This window comes from Bombina bombina, chromosome 4, assembly GCF_027579735.1.
Source record: "Bombina bombina isolate aBomBom1 chromosome 4, aBomBom1.pri, whole genome shotgun sequence".
NCBI classification, from domain to species: domain Eukaryota; kingdom Metazoa; phylum Chordata; class Amphibia; order Anura; family Bombinatoridae; genus Bombina; species Bombina bombina.
The window spans coordinates 179,660,835-179,679,053 of record NC_069502.1 but is presented as its reverse complement, the minus strand read 5'-3'; the positions used below and the strand labels follow the sequence as shown (position 1 = coordinate 179,679,053).

General features: G+C 38.6%; 1 protein-coding gene across 1 annotated transcript in view; it reads left to right on the top strand.

Moving 5' to 3' along the window:
- RNF144A (ring finger protein 144A) overlaps positions 1-18,219 on the top strand; it is an 86,891-nt gene that overhangs the window by 47,752 nt on the left and 20,920 nt on the right. The gene's annotated exons all lie outside the window — the stretch shown is intronic.

Below are 18,219 nucleotides of genomic sequence, written 5' to 3'. Positions count from 1 at the left end.
GGGTTGTTCTTGCTGATTGGTGGATAAATTCAATTAAGTGCTTTCCAGGGTCCTGAATCAAACAAATAGCTTAGATGCCTTCTTTTTCAAATAAAGATAGCAAGAGAACGAAGAAAAATTGATAATAGGAGTAAATTAGAAAGTTGCTTAAAATTGCATGCTCAATCTGAATCATGGGTTCAGTGTCCCTTTACGCTTTGCCATAATCTTCTGGCTGCCACAAAAGGTAGATTTCCTGGTCAAAAACTTTAAAAGCACACACCATGTGCTCCTTTTACTATTGGTTGAGCAGACATGATTTGCTACAGTGAATCATGTCCACTGGGCCTTGCTGCTCACATTTAACATTGCACAAGCATTGCACCAGCATTGCTGGTGCAATGCCGCCCCCTGCTGGGATCGGGATGATTTAAATCCGCAACCTTTTAGGGGGAGGACAGCTTAGGGAGCAGCATTATTTCAGCGAGCCTCCAAAGCAGAAATTGCTGCTTGGTAAATGGAGCCCCCTGTGTTTAAATGATTTATTATATCAAACGAAAAGAAGACTTCTCGTGTTTACTGAGCCACATCTAAATAACTTGAGTTCATTTTAACCAGTATTACAGTTTGACTGCTTGCTTCATTAAAGGGCCACTAAACCCAAAATCTTTCTTTCATGATTCAGATAGAGAATAGAAATTTAAACACCATTACAATTTACTTCTATTATTTATTTTGCTTCATTTTTTAGATATCCTTAGTTGAAGAAAAAGCAATGCACATGGTGAGCTAATCACACAAGGCTTCTATGTGCAGCAACCAATCAACAGTTACTGAGCATATCTAGATATGAGTTTCAGCAAAGATTATCAAGAGAATAAAACAAATTAGATAATATAAGTAAATTAGAAAGATGTTTAAAATTACATTCTCTTTCTAAATCATGAAATAAAAAATGTGGGTTTCATGGCCCTTTAAAGAGATGTGAAACTGCTCCTTAGAGGGACATTAAACCCAACATGTTTCTTTCATTATTCAGATAGAGAATCCAATTTTTAAAATGTATCCATTTTACTTCTATTATCAATTGTTTTTAATTAATGTTATTCTTTGTTAAAGAGATACCTAGGTAGGTAGCGTGCACATGCCTGAAGCACTACAGGAAATAGTGCTGCCATCTAGTGCTCCTGCTAATGTATAACATTGTGGCAAAACTGCTGCCGTATAGTGCTGCAGACACGTGCACACTCTTGAGCTTACATTTCTGCTTTTCAACAAAGGATAACAAGAAAACAAAGAAAATATGATAATAGACGTAAATTAGAAAGTTGTTTAAAATGTTATGTTCTATCTAAATCATGAAAGAAAAAAATGTTTGTTTTATGTTCCTTTAAAGGGTCAGTATACACCAATTGTCATTTAACTGCATGTAATAGACACTACAATAAAAAATAATATGCACAGATACTGATCTAAAAATCCAATATAAAACCGTTTAAAAACTTACTTAGAAGCTCCCAGTGTAGCACTGTTGAAAAGGTTAGCTGGAACACCCACTGAAAGTGGTTATATAGCAAAAAGAGCAGACACTCCCCCCTCCTCTGCAAATGAAAACAGGGGCAAGCTGGAGTAGGTATACATCAGTATACTTCTAAAACTTTGGGGCTTGGTTAGGAGTCTAAAAATCAGCGCAATGTTATTTAAAAATAAGCAAAACTATACATTTAAAAAAAAAAAAAGCTGTATAGGCTTTATAAATAGATCATCTACAAAACACTTATGCAAAGAAAAATCTGTGTATTATGTGCCTTTAAGTAAAAAAAAAAGTTAAATCAAAGTAAATATAAACAGATTGTGTAAAAAACATAAAAGAACGTACTTCTTGTTAAATGAGCACTTCTAAATTGTCATTGCATCCACTGCCTGCAGCTATATAATAGATCTACCATTACAGAACTTAACGATATCACATGATTTTTGCAGAAAAAGTCATATAGTGAGCATGGGTAATAAACTGATTGCTGCTATCATAGGTGTATCCTAGCAACAGTTAGAAAGAAAAGCTGCTCATTTGCCTTCCTGTAGAGAGCACAGCACTCTTGTAGGGCAATGACAGGAAGTAATGGACCCTTCACAAATTAAGTTAAAAAAGGAAAGAAAAAGTAAAAATCCTCTTAAAAGAATGATTAACAGATATTGCAATGTTTTATATTAAAGGGACAGTAAAGTTGAAATTAAACTTTCATGATTCAGATAGGGCATGTAATTTTAACCACTTCCCAATTTACTTTTATCATCAAATTTGCTTTTTTTTCCTCTTGGTATTTTTTGTAAAAGGCTAAACCTAGGTAGGCGCATAGGCTGATTTCTAAAACTCTGCAGTCCACCTCTTTTCTCACTCTCTGGCTGTGAATAGCTAATAACATACACTGTTTGTGCTCATTCCAGTGGCGTTATTTAAGAGTCAGCACTAATTGCCTGAAATGCTAGTCTGTCAAAAGATCTGAGATAAGGAGGCTGTCTGCAGAAGCTTAGATACAAGGTAATCAAGGTAAAAAGTATATTAATATAACAGTTTTGGTTTTACAAAACTGGGGAATGGTAAATAAACAATAACATTTTTGGTGTTGACTGTCCCTTTAAGTAGATCCCACTGCTTAGTGCTATTGTATTACAACAATGCAACATAATCAGTCCAGTGCCGTTAACATAATTGCAAAATAACACCAGTGTATTTATTGCCATCTAATTAGCAATAGTATTCCACAAATAAGCCTACATTACCTTGCTGAGACATCATATATTAATGACCCACTTTAGCAATAAATAACCTAAACAATATGCAAACACTTAATGGCAGCACTCATTCACTAAGTGCTTAGCACGCTCTTACTTATCTGTATTCCATTAACTATCTCAGTGTTCCTTAAAGGGACATGAAACACACATTTTTTCTTTCATGATTTAGAAAGAGAATGCAATTTTAAACATATTTCTAATTTGTTTTATTCTCTTGATATTCTTTGCTGAAAAGCATATCTAGATTTGCTCAGTAGCTGTTGATTGGTTGCTGCACATAGAAGCCTCATGTGATTGGCTCACCCATGTGCATTGCTTTTTCTTCAAATACGTATATCTAAAAAATGAAGCAAAATAAATAATAGATGGAAATTGTAATGTTGTTTAAATTTGTATGTTCTATCTGAATCATGAAAGAAAGATTTCTTCTGTTATGTGTGATCAGTCCACGGGTCATCATTACTTCTGGGATATAACTCCTCCCCAACAGGAAATGCAAGAGGATTCACCCAGCAGAGCTGCATATAGCTCCTCCCCTCTACGTCAGTCCCAGTCATTCTCTTGCACCCAACGACTAGATAGGATGTGTGAGAGGACTATGGTGATTATACTTAGTTTTTATGACTTCAATCAAAAGTTTGTTATTTTACAATAGCACCGGAGCGTGTTATTACTTCTCTGGCAGAGTTTGAGGAAGAATCTACCAGAGTTTTTTACTATGATTTTAACCGGAGTAGTTAAGATCATATTGCTGTTCTCGGCCATCTGAGGGAGGTAAAAGCTTCAGATCAGGGGACAGCGGGCAGATGAATCTGCATTGAGGTATGTAGCAGCTTTTATTTTCTGAATGGAATTGATGAGAAAATCCTGCCATACCGTTATAATGACATGTATGTATACACTTCAGTATTCTGGGGATGGTATTTCACCGGAACTACTCTGTTAAAAGTCACTAATCCTTTTAATAGGTATTTATCATGTTAAACGTTTTTGCTGGAATGTAGAATCGTTTACATTTCTGAGGTACTGAGTGAATAAATATTTGGGCATTATTTTCCACTTGGCAGTTGTTTGGTTTTAATTGTGACAGTTTCGTTTCTCTTCACTGCTGTGTGTGAGGGGGAGGGGCCGTTTTTGGCGCTCTTTGCTACGCATCAAAAAATTCCAGTCAGTTACTCTTATATTTCCTGCATGATCCGGTTCATCTCTGACAGATCTCAGGGGTCTTCAAACTTCTTTGGAGGGAGGTAGATTCTCTCAGCAGAGCTGTGAGAATTTTATATTGACTGTGAATAAAAACGTTGCTCTGTAATTTTTATGTCAAATTTAATTATTGTTATTTTTCTAATGGGAACAAACCTTTGCTAAAAGTTGTGTTGTTTTAAAGTTTGATGCTATAACTTTTTTTTTTCAGTTCATTATTTCAACTGTCATTTAATCGTTTAGTACCTCTTTGAGGCACAGTACGTTTTTGCTAAAAAAGATTATAACCAAGTTGCAAGTCTATTGCTAGTGTGTTAAACATGTCTGACTCAGAGGAAGATATCTGTGTCATTTGTTCCAATGCCAAGGTGGAGCCCAATAGAAATTTATGTACTAACTGTATTGATGCTACTTTAAATAAAAGTCAATCTGTACAATTTGAACAAATTTCACCAAACAGCGAGGGGAGAGTTATGCCGACTAACTCGCCTCACGCGGCAGTACCTGCATCTCCCGCCCGGGAGGTGCGTGATATTATGGCGCCTAGTACATCTGGGCGGCCATTACAGATAACATTACAAGATATGGCTACTGTTATGACTGAAGTTTTGTCTAAATTACCAGAACTAAGAGGCAAGCGTGATCACTCTGGGGTGAGAACAGAGTGCGCTGACAATACTAGGGCCATGTCTGATACTGCGTCACAGCTTGCAGAGCATGAGGACGGAGAGCTTCATTCTGTAGGTGACGGTTCTGATCCAAACAGATTGGATTCAGATATTTCAAATTTCAAATTTAAATTGGAGAACCTCCGTGTATTACTAGGGGAGGTCTTAGCAGCTCTCAATGATTGTAACACCGTTGCAATACCAGAGAAACTGTGTAGGTTGGATAAATATTTTGCGGTACCGGCGAGTACTGACGTTTTTCCTATACCTAAGAGACTAACTGAAATTGTTACTAAGGAGTGGGATAGACCCGGTGTGCCGTTCTCACCCCCTCCAATATTTAGAAAGATGTTTCCAATAGACACCACCACTCGGGACTTATGGCAAACGGTCCCTAAGGTGGAGGGAGCAGTTTCTACTTTAGCCAAGCGTACCACTATCCCGGTGGAGGATAGCTGTGCTTTTTCAGATCCAATGGATAAAAAATTAGAGGGTTACCTTAAGAAAATGTTTGTTCAACAAGGTTTTATATTGCAACCCCTTGCATGTATCGCGCCGATTACGGCTGCGGCAGCATTTTGGATTGAGTCTCTGGAAGAGAACCTTAGTTCATCTACGCTAGACGACATTACGGACAGGCTTAGAGTCCTTAAACTAGCTAATTCATTCATTTCGGAGGCCGTAGTACATTTAACCAAACTTACGGCTAAGAACTCAGGATTCGCCATACAGGCACGTAGGGCGCTGTGGCTAAAATCCTGGTCAGCTGATGTTACTTCTAAGTCCAAATTACTTAATATACCTTTCAAGGGGCAGTCTTTATTTGGGCCCGGTTTGAAAGAAATTATCGCTGACATTACAGGAGGTAAGGGCCACGCCCTACCTCAAGACAAAGCCAAAGCTAAGGCTAGACAGTCTAATTTTCGTCCCTTTCGGAATTTCAAAACAGGAGCAGCATCAACCTCCACTGCACCAAAACAGGAGGGAGCTGTTGCTCGTTACAGGCAAGGCTGGAAGCCTAACCAGTCCTGGAACAAGAGCAAGCAGACCAGGAAACCTGCTGCTGCCCCAAAGACAGCATGAACCGAGAGCCCCCGATCCGGGACCGGATCTAGTGGGGGGCAGACTTTCTCTCTTCGCCCAGGCCTGGGCAAGAGATGTTCAGGATCCCTGGGCGCTAGAGATCATATCTCAGGGATACCTTCTAGACTTCAAATTATCTCCCCCAAGAGGGAGATTTCATCTGTCAAGGTTGTCAACAAACCAGATAAAGAAAGAAGCGTTTCTACGCTGTGTACAAGATCTGTTATTAATGGGAGTGATCCATCCGGTTCCGCGGTCGGAACAAGGACAAGGGTTCTACTCAAACCTGTTTGTGGTTCCCAAAAAAGAGGGAACTTTCAGGCCAATCTTAGATTTAAAGATTCTAAACAAATTCCTAAGAGTTCCATCGTTCAAAATGGAAACTATTCGGACAATCTTACCCATGATCCAAAAGGGTCAGTACATGACCACAGTGGATTTAAAAGATGCTTACCTTCACATACCGATTCACAAAGATCATCACCGGTATCTAAGGTTTGCCTTCTTAGACAGGCACTACCAGTTTGTAGCTCTTCCATTCGGATTGGCTACGGCTCCAAGAATCTTCACAAAGGTTCTGGGTGCCCTTCTGGCGGTACTAAGACCGCGAGGGATTTCGGTAGCTCCGTACCTAGACGACATTCTAATACAAGCTTCAAGCTTTCAAACTGCCAAGTCTCATACAGAGTTAGTTCTGGCATTTCTAAGGTCGCATGGATGGAAAGTGAACGAAAAGAAGAGTTCTCTTTTTCCTCTCACAAGAGTTCCATTCTGGGGGACTCTTATAGATTCTGTAGAAATGAAGATTTACCTGACAGAAGACAGGTTAACAAAGCTTCAAAATGCATGCCGTGTCCTTCATTCCATTCAACACCCGTCAGTAGCTCAATGCATGGAGGTGATCGGCTTAATGGTAGCGGCAATGGACATAGTACCTTTTGCACGCCTACACCTCAGACCGCTGCAATTGTGCATGCTAAGTCAGTGGAATGGGGATTACTCAGATTTGTCCCCTACTCTGAATCTGAATCAAGAGACCAGAAATTCTCTTCTATGGTGGCTTTATCGGCCACACCTGTCCAGGGGGATGCCATTCAGCAGGCCAGACTGGACAATTGTAACAACAGACGCCAGCCTACTAGGTTGGGGCGCTGTCTGGAATTCTCTGAAGGCTCAGGGACTATGGAATCAGGAGGAGAGTCTCCTTCCAATAAACATCCTGGAATTGAGAGCAGTTCTCAATGCCCTTCTGGCTTGGCCCCAATTAACAACTCGGGGGTTCATCAGGTTTCAGTCGGACAACATCACGACTGTAGCTTACATCAACCATCAGGGAGGGACAAGAAGCTCCCTAGCAATGATGGAAGTATCAAAGATAATTCGCTGGGCAGAGTCTCACTCTTGCCACCTGTCAGCAATCCACATCCCGGGAGTGGAAAACTGGGAGGCGGATTTCTTGAGTCGCCAGACTTTTCATCCGGGGGAGTGGGAACTTCATCCGGAGGTCTTTGCCCAAATACTTCGACGTTGGGGCAAACCAGAGATAGATCTCATGGCGTCTCGCCAGAACGCCAAACTTCCTCTCTACGGGTCCAGATCCAGGGATCCGGGAGCGGTTCTGATAGATGCTTTGACAGCACCTTGGAACTTCGGGATGGCTTATGTGTTTCCACCCTTCCCGCTGCTTCATCGATTGATTGCCAAAATCAAACAGGAGAGAGCATCAGTGATTCTAATAGCGCCTGCATGGCCACGCAGGACTTGGTATGCAGATCTAGTGGACATGTCATCCTGTCCGCCTTGGTCTCTACCTCTAAGACAGGACCTTCTGATACAGGGTCCATTCAAACATCAAAATCTAACTTCTCTGAAGCTGACTGCTTGGAAATTGAACGCTTGATTTTATCAAAACGTGGTTTTTCTGAGTCGGTTATTGATACCCTGATACAGGCTAGGAAGCCTGTTACCAGAAGGATTTACCATAAAATATGGCGTAAATACCTATACTGGTGCGAATCCAAAGGTTACTCCTGGAGTAAGGTTAGGATCGCTAGGATATTGTCCTTTCTACAAGAAGGTTTAGAAAAGGGTTTATCGGCTAGTTCATTAAAGGGACAGATTTCAGCTCTGTCCATCTTGTTACACAGGCGTCTGTCAGAAAATCCAGACGTCCAGGCTTTTTGTCAGGCTTTAGCTAGGATCAAGCCTGTGTTTAAAGCTGTTGCTCCGCCATGGAGTTTAAACTTAGTTCTTAACGTTTTACAGGGTGTTCCGTTTGAACCCCTTCATTCCATTGATATAAAATTGTTATCTTGGAAAGTTCTGTTTTTAATGGCTATTTCCTCGGCTCGAAGAGTCTCTGAGTTATCAGCCTTACATTGTGATTCTCCTTATCTGATTTTTCACTCAGACAAGGTAGTTCTGCGTACTAAACCTGGGTTCTTACCTAAGGTAGTCACTAACAGGAATATCAATCAAGAGATTGTTGTTCCATCCTTGTGTCCAAATCCTTCTTCAAAGAAGGAACGTCTTCTACACAATCTGGATGTAGTTCGTGCCCTCAAGTTCTACTTGCAGGCAACTAAAGATTTTCGCCAAACTTCTTCCCTGTTTGTCATTTATTCTGGACAGAGGAGAGGTCAAAAAGCTTCTGCTACCTCTCTCTCTTTTTGGCTTCGTAGCATAATACGTTTAGCCTATGAGTCTGCTGGACAGCAGCCTCCTGAAAGAATTACAGCTCACTCCACTAGAGCTGTGGCTTCCACTTGGGCCTTTAAGAATGAGGCCTCTGTTGAACAGATTTGCAAGGCTGCAACTTGGTCTTCGCTTCATACTTTTTCCAAATTTTACAAATTTGACACTTTTGCTTCTTCGGAGGCTATTTTTGGGAGAAAGGTTCTTCAGGCAGTGGTTCCTTCTGTATAATGAGCCTGCCTATCCCTCCCGTCATCCGTGTACTTTTGCTTTGGTATTGGTATCCCAGAAGTAATGATGACCCGTGGACTGATCACACATAACAGAAGAAAACATAATTTATGCTTACCTGATAAATTCCTTTCTTCTGTTGTGTGATCAGTCCACGGCCCGCCCTGTTTTAAGGCAGGTAAATATCTTTTAAATTATACTCCAGTCACCACTTCACCCTTGGTTACTCCTTTCTCGTTGATTCTTGGTCGAATGACTGGGACTGACGTAGAGGGGAGGAGCTATATGCAGCTCTGCTGGGTGAATCCTCTTGCATTTCCTGTTGGGGAGGAGTTATATCCCAGAAGTAATGATGACCCGTGGACTGATCACACAACAGAAGAAAGGAATTTATCAGGTAAGCATAAATTATGTTTTTGGGTTTAGTGGCCATTTAATGCCAGTCCTTAGGGCACACTAAAATGTCAGATTTTCAAGATTACCTTTGGTGAGGACTGGATAATTATTATTGATCAGCTAATATTATTTCACCTGTGTTCTGGTTTAAATGTCCTGAAATCTAGCCTGTAAGTGTTCTCTGAGAACTTATAACTCAACTATATAATATACAGTAATTATTGTGCTCTGACTCAGCATTAGTGATAAATAAGTAATAATATGTGAATGTATATTTAATAATGAACACAATTTACAGAGATCCTATAAAAAGTGCTGAATAGAGATTTCAGTGAACCATTTATATAAGATATTTGATATCTTGTCCAGTGCTTATTCTGCTGCAGGGAGTGAACCAACCAATGTGCTATCTAGCGGATAAACAGAACAAGCCTCACCTGAATATGTTTTGAACCTAGGGAAGAAAGGAACAAAGACAAAAATGTGCATTGACTATTACAGATAGCTAAAAAGGTGACAGCAAAGGGGAAGGAGACAGAGCGAACAAAAAAAACAAAAAAAAAAACAAGAAATAACAGAATAGGTGTTAAAGGGACAGTCTACTCCAGAATTCGTATTGTTCAAAAAGATAGATAATCCCTTTATTACACATCCCCCAATTTGCATCACCAACATGATTATATTAATACACTTTTTACCTCTGTAATTACCTTGTATCTAATCCTCTGCAGACTGCCTTGTTATTTAAGTTATTTTGAAAGACTTGCATTTTAGTCAATCAGTGCTGACTCCTAGGTAACTCCATTGGAGTGAGCACAATGTTATCTATATGGCACACACAAACAAGCACTGTATAGCTTTAGAAACCTGTCAAAATGCACTGACATAAGAGGTGGCTTTCAAGGGCTTAGAAATTAGCATATGAGTGCCTACCAAGGTTTAGCTTTCAACAAAGAATACCAAGAGAACAAAGATAATTTGATGATAAAAGTCAATTGGAAAGTTGTTTATAATTGCATTTAAATGTTTCTTTGTAAAGCATGATCAGCAAATTTTTTACTCAATGCAGATTGGTCCTGGCTATATGTGATGATGAGCAATTTATTGCTGAGATATATGCTTAAAGGGACAGTTTAGTCAAAATGAAAGTTTCATGATTCAGATAGGGCATGCAATTTTAAACAACTTGCCAATTCACATTTATCATCAAATTTGTTTTGTTCTCTTAACAAGAGATGGGCTATGCAGACTATGCAGGCAATGTGAGTGCATCCAGGTATAATACACCTGATTACGCCATTCAGTCATAGTGGGAGCAGTGGACAGTGTTCCATCTAAGGCCACACTTTGTGAGCGGCCCAGCAGGGAAACAGTTAATTAGGTAATCACACCATGCAGCTAGCAAACACTACACAATCCAGACGGCAAGGTCCATTGTTTTGGTATAAGTGCTTTAGTACTATTGAGCATAATTTGTAACAGCGCCAGTTTACATGTAATGCATGGGAATTTGTTCAAAAATAAAACAAGGGAGTTTTGGGGGATTTGAGGGAAATTATATTTTTTCATCTCTATTCTTAGTTCTTCACAGCAGGCTCTTCACAATGGGACAAGTGCACCACAAGTGTGTCTTTGTACCCGTGTCTGGACAGCCTCTCCAACAGCTGGTGTCAGAGTTGGGAACGATACCATCTCGTAAGGAGTTTAAAATTCATTTATATAGTTCCTATGGAAGTTGGGGATTTAGCTATATTCTGCTTTATCTGGGATCTCCATCCCTAAATCTTTGAACCAGGAGTATGTCGAGAGAGGCTTAGAGTGGTAGGCAGGCAGTGTTTGCAAGCAGTATTTTGTATGCGTTCCCTCAAACAGAAGTGTATCACACAAGTTCAAATGTGGTCAGTGGTCTTCAGATATTCTGTCTATGGGTGGTGTCCTCGTAGAGAGTCAGATAACTGTTGATATAGGACTGAAAATTCAGACTGTATTTTAACATCCATATAGTATCCTTAGATCGTCTCAGTTTCTAGCTTAAAGTGAATGTAAACGTTCATGAATTAGTGCCCGCTTTTTAAAAATACTATTAAAACAGGGGCACTTTTCGTTCATGAAAATTTACATTGCAGCGTATTTTTTACAAATATTTTCTTTCGCTTCAGCAAAGCCGGATCGTCAGTCCCCCGCACACAGCTCTTCTGTACTTACCTCACCAATGACGAAACCGGCTTCCTCCAATTATGGCTTCCCCCCCATAGCGTCTATCTCGTGAGGCCACACCGTAATTGGAGGAAGCCGGTTTTGTCATTGCTGTATAAGTACAGCATGAGAAGCGGGCAGGGGATCGCCGATCCAGCTTTGCTGAAGAGAAAGGTAAGTATTTGAAAAAATATGTTGCAATGTAAACTTTGATGAATGAAACGTCCCCCTGTTTTTAATAGTATTTTGAAAAACCGGGCACTAATTCATGAAAGTTTACATTCACTTTAAAGGGACAGTCTACCCCCATATTAAGCGTCGCTTATACTGTTTATTTATCGTTGATAGTGCTAACTCACCCGCTCTAATCTTTATCTCTTGATTGTACAACCGACATCTCTGAAACTAAAAGTTTATTTACAGCCGTTATAAATGGCAGCCAAACTCCGCCCATCCACTTCTCCTTGTAAATTTTTGGGAGCTTCTCTATGTGATCCATGCTCGTGCACGGTCAGTCACATACATCAGATGCGTGTGAATACGCATGCCCAAATATCTGGAAGTGACGTGAAAGCAAAAGTCTGTCTGCGCTTCACGTTTTCTATTCCCCTTATAGTTTTTTTGTTCCGACGCTAGACGTGTCCTTGTGATAGGTTCCGTTTTTTTAGTTCCACAGCGTGTGCGCATGCGCTAAACGACGAAAGCGCAATCAAGTTTTTCCATCCGTGATCTATTTTTGATTGGATGTTTTCAATAGAGAGGATGGATGATCTAATATTAGGAGGGACATAGCGGCCATTTACAAGTTAGAAACACTGAGTTTGGAATATGAATAAGTCCGGAGGTGGATCACTATGGTCACTGAAGTGGGGTGAGTTTGAACGATCTGCAGTAGATATAACATATAAGCGACGATTAATAGGGGTGTAGACTGTCCCTTTAAGTGTAAGATTTATGTATACAACCAGTCCAAAACTATATATCTAAGGAGAGGGTGAGATGTGCCAAATGCAGTAAAAGTAAAGATGCTCTGAGGGCATTAGTGAAAACCTTGAGATAAGATAACTACAAGTTCTGGTTTTGTCTGTGTTTAACTGAAACTGATTAGATTTCAGGCAGTTTTGTATCCCTGGTGCATGTAGTAATCACTGCTTGATATTTCTCTTGGTTTTTGAATATTCCTAGGTGTATTAATATGTAGGTGAAATCCATATGAACTTGAGATGGTCTAAGGTTTGGCACAGATTTTAAACAAAACAAGAGGCTGTTTTTTTTTATGTACCCTGCACTTTTTTTCTGTGGTTTCACGTTATCACAAAGTTTCATCCTACACCTTTACCAATGCTGATTCTGTGCATTCTCCATATGTATGAAACCTGATTAGAAGGGACACAGTATTCTGTCATCCTCTGAATGTTTCATCTGGATGGTGATTATCTTTTTCTATAACATTTTTTATGACTGGACTAAAGTTAGGTTGTGAGCAGCTAGAGATATTTTAAGACACCATAAGTTCCACTGACTGCTTCCTTCTCTGCTGCTTGCAATAAATGTTTTTATACATTTATAATTGGCTTTAACTTTAAAATGAAAATAGGCTTTACATTTCCCAATAAGGTTGCTTGTAAAACATACCTCCTTCCCAAAATAAAAAGTTATAGCTTTAGAAATAATAAAACAAAAATCTTAATTTCTTACCACTATCTGTCAAATTTGAGTGGTTCCATCATTTGTATAGTAAAATAGAGGCAAGTCATGGCTTGTTAAACTGATTAATTTATCAGAATTAAAGGGACAGTCTGCTTTATTTTTTATTGTTTATAAAGATAGCTAACACCTTTACTACCCATTCCCCAGCTATGCACAACCAACATTGTTATATTAATATACTTTATAACCTCTTAACCTCTAAATCTCTGCCTATTTCTAAAGCCCTGCAACCTGAGTGGATTTTATTAACTTTTTACAGCCAGACATTGCTAGTTTGTGTGTTTGCCATATAGATAACATTGTGCTCACTCCCGTGGAGTTATGCATGTACCAGCATTAATTGGCTAAAATACAAGTTTCTAAAAAGCACTGTAATAAGGGAGCATTCTGCAGAGGCTAAGATACAAGGTAATTACAGATACAAAGTATAATAATATAACAGTGTTGGTTATGGAAAAACTGGGGAATAAAGGGATTATCTATCTTTTTAAACACTAAACATTTTCAAGTAGACTGTCTCTTTAAGGACGGTGGGCTGTTGCGCCTACCACTTTTTTGATTGAAGCTTAGACGAGGGTCAGTGACAGGGGGAAGATTAAGAGGTAGCTCAGTGGTAGTTGCGGTTTATTGTGCTTTTGGAGGTTGGATCCATTGGGGTTAGATTTAAAAGTTATTTTGGAGACTGGGGAAGTTATATATAATATCTAGCACAAAGTATCTGAAAAAAAAAAAAAAAAAAAAACATTTGAATGCCAAGATCAGATATTTGTAAAGTCTAATCTAGGAAAAGCACAATTTAAAGTGGAATTTTACTTAATACACTGAACAGCCTGTCTTTGTACCAGTGGCGGCTGGTGAATTTTTAGGATGGGGGTGCACAAGACCCTCCCCCTATTAGAAAGACACGCCCCTTTGAAAATCCACGCCCCTTTTTAAAAACCACGCCCCTTTAACAAGCCACACCCATTTTTAAAAGCCACACCCCTTAGTGAAAATCACGCCCCTCAAATGGCCCCACCCATTTGAACCAGCTGTGTTTTTGGTCATCGTCTTCTTGAAATATCCAGCCCCGGCCTGGGGGTAACTTCAACTGAAGTTTGTGACTGATTCCTCAACATTATTCTCAAGTATCTGCTGATATTGAGTGGAATCCATGAGACCCTCAACAATATTCCCAGTAGTACAGGTCTTTGGAGGTGGTCTGTGGGCTGTTTTTGACCGTTCTCACCATCCTTTGCCTTTGCCTCTGGCCCTCTCTGATATTTTACTTGCCCTGCCACTTCTGGCCTTAACAAGAACTGTGCCTGTGGTCTTCCATATCCTCACCATGCATTGCTCACTGTGTTCCTCATAGTGGACACAGAAATCTTAAATCTATGAATGCATACTCTTCAGTACAGCCATGTTCATGTGCGACAGTGCACAAATGGAGGAGCCTACACTACCTGCCCATGTCTAGTCTTAAAATATACATGATGGTGCTCAGTTAAATTATATAATAACATATATATATATTAACCAAATGATTAATTAAAGCTGCAAAATAATAAGAATGTTGAATGTACATTTATGAAAACATATATATTCCTGGATTTAAAGAACCTTCCACTTTATAGAGAAATACAACCACATTTAAATTACTGTTGCCCCAGCCCCCAGTGTTCGATATTAGGCAATGCAGCCAAAGGCCTTGGCAACATGAAGATAAATACACCCACATTTTACTTTCTACAAAAGAAGATTATTTCTATTACACTAGTGCTTAATAATTAACTTCAACAGTAAAGATTAAAACAGAATGTTGATAACTCAAGTACAATTTTTGTAAATTAAGTCAATCCGCCTGTCTTTTTTTGAGGCAAATAAATCAATAACATTTTCGGTGAATGTAGGCATGTCATTGATCAATTGTTTTTCAATTGTGAGCATGGCTAGAGCAGTCAGTCTTTCCTCAGTCATGGTGCTCCTTAGAAATGTCTTAACACGTTTTAAAGTTGAGAAACATCTCTCAGCCTCAGCAGTTGTCACGGGAATAGTCGAAATAATTTGCAACAGTTTGTAGGTCTCCGAGAAAGTACTGTCCAAGTTATTTTCTATTACAAACTGTAGAAGACTGATGGCACCATTCATATTTCGGAAATCTGGTCTTCTGTAAATTACTCCTAGTTCAGTTTTCAGCCGATCTTTCTGTAATGTGTGATAAACCGCTGATGTTTGTTCAAGAAGCTGATTTGGAAAATTTTTCTCGTAATCTGCAAATTTTTCCGCTTGGAGGAGAGAAACAGCCGAGTAGTGAGTTATAAAAGAAAATCTATCTTTTACTTGATTTGTGATAACATCGCATATCTCTTTAGCTGCCACAGTCTGAGCAATGTGAATATTTTCTCTCTTCCTTTTCCTAGATGTTTCCTCTGTTTCTGATATCGTCATGGTCACTGTGTCCATTCTTTCCCTTTCGTTTTCCATTGTCTGCTGGAAAGTGTTAATATGTTTTCGAATAAGTGCCGCATCTGTTTGTGTTTTCTGAAGTTGGTTGTATAACACATCTACATGTGGCATAATATTGTGAAAAACTGTAAGCCAAAACACGAATACCGAGTCTTGTAACATACGCCGAATAGCCCCCGCTTGATTTATAGCTATTTCTTTTTTCGATGTTGACTCTATTTTTTCCATGCATTCAATTAACTGTTCCCTGTTTTCAAAAACTGTATTGACGGTTCGACTCTTGAAATTCCACCTGGTGGCTGAACCATGAGGTATCCTTCTTCTAACAGTTTCATCTAGAATAGCTATCCTTTGTGGCGAGTTACTAAAAAAGTTAGTAATGTCACTTAGATTTGAAAAAAATACTCGAACTTGTTGATTTTGACTGCTTGCTTGGCTGACAATTAAATTGAGCTGATGTGCATAGCAATGCACAAAATGTGCATTCTTGTAGGTACGTTTAATTATAGCCTGAACACCTGCATGCTGACCACTCATCACGCTTGCACCGTCGTAACTCTGCGATATCAGTTTCTCTGGGTTGTCTATAACTTTTTCCAAAGTAGCTTGAATACACGTAGCTAAAGATTCTGCATCATGTCCAGCTGGATTAGTGAATTCCCAGAATCTCTCAACCGGTTGTCCGTTACCTATAATGTATCTAAAAACAACAACCAATTGGAAGGCAGATGAAACATCAGTAGTTTCATCTGCTATCACTGCTACAAAACTTGCATTTGAGATTTCCTTCTTTATTTGGTTCTGGCAAACAGTAAGCATACAGTCTAATAAATCGTTTTGAATTTCTTTTGACGTTCCTTTAAAAACAGTGGCACTAGCGAGATGTTCTTTTAGAGATGCATCAAGCTCTGCTGAGAAGTTTATAAGACCTCTGAAAATGCCTGGATTTAATGAATCATCGCGTTCGTCATGTCCTCGAAGTGCAAGCTCAAATGCGCCGCAAAATAAAATACAATTAATTATTTTGGAAAGAACATAGCGATTTTTGGTTACTTGCTCATTATGTCTTTTAATATTCAAACGATATGCACTGTCAAGTTGTTGCCGAATATCAACCCTTCCTAGCAAATTAAACTCTAATGTGGAGTTTAAATGTGATTGGGAGCAATTATGTTTATTGGTTTTTTGACTTAAATGTGATAAATCGGCGACCCCATAACTCACCCAGCTTGAATCCCCACTTTGTTTTGCAAACAGGAGACAATAAAAACAAAAGAGCCTGTTAGATAATTCACAACCACAAATCCATGGATATTTATCATATACCTCGGGTTTGAATTCTCTTTTGTAATCTCTAGTTTTACATTTTGTCACCTGGGTAAGGTTAAGCATAGGTGTTGGCCTGAGCATTTTAATTTCCATTTTTCTTTCAATGGGCAACGTTGAAAAATGTAATTGCTTTAGCTCAGATACACTAATTTTACTAAGTGCCATCTTAACTGTTAGTTTACACACAAAGAACAGTCCTTTGCTCTTATCTAATATATAACTTGTAGGTAGGTAGCTCTGCAGCTGTTAGAAAATATACAACTTAATAGTTTAATAGTTTGGCGGTTGTTATCTAATATATAACTTGTAGGTAGGTAGCTCTGCAGCTGTTAGAAAATATACAACTTAATAGTTTAATAGTTTGGCGGTTGTTATGTAATATATAACTTGTAGGTAGGTAGCTCTGCAGCTATTAGAAAATATACAACTCAACTTGCAGTAATAGTTTAATAGTTTGGCGGTTGTTATGTAATATATAACTTGTAGGTAGGTAGCTCTGCAACTGTTAGAAAATATACAACTCAACTTGAAGTAATAGTTTAATAGTTTGGCGGTTGTTATGTAATATATAACTTGTAGGTATGTAGCTCTGCAGCTGTTAGAAAATATATTAAAAGTTTAATAGTTTTGTGGTTGTTATGTAATATATAACTTGTAGGTAGGTAGCTCTGCAGCTATTAGAAAATATACAACTCAACTTGCAGTAATAGTTTAATAGTTTGGCGGTTGTTATGTAATATATAACTTGTAGGTAGGTAGCTCTGCAGCTATTAGAAAATATACAACTCAACTTGCAGTAATAGTTTAATAGTTTGGCGGTTGTTATGTAATATATAACTTGTAGGTAGGTAGCTCTGCAGCTATTAGAAAATATACAACTCAACTTGCAGTAATAGTTTAATAGTTTGGCGGTTGTTATGTAATATATAACTTGTAGGTAGGTAGCTCTGCAGCTATTAGAAAATATACAACTCAACTTGCAGTAATAGTTTAATAGTTTGGCGGTTGTTATGTAATATATAACTTGTAGGTAGGTAGCTCTGCAGCTATTAGAAAATATACAACTCAACTTGCAGTAATAGTTTAATAGTTTGGCGGTTGTTATGTAATATATAACTTGTAGGTAGGTAGCTCTGCAGCTATTAGAAAATATACAACTCAACTTGCAGTAATAGTTTAATAGTTTGGCGGTTGTTATGTAATATATAACTTGTAGGTAGGTAGCTCTGCAGCTATTAGAAAATATACAACTCAACTTGCAGTAATAGTTTAATAGTTTGGCGGTTGTTATGTAATATATAACTTGTAGGTAGGTAGCTCTGCAACTGTTAGAAAATATACAACTCAACTTGAAGTAATAGTTTAATAGTTTGGCGGTTGTTATGTAATATATAACTTGTAGGTAGGTAGCTCTGCAGCTGTTAGAAAATATATTAAAAGTTTAATAGTTTTGTGGTTGTTATGTAATATATAACTTGTAGGT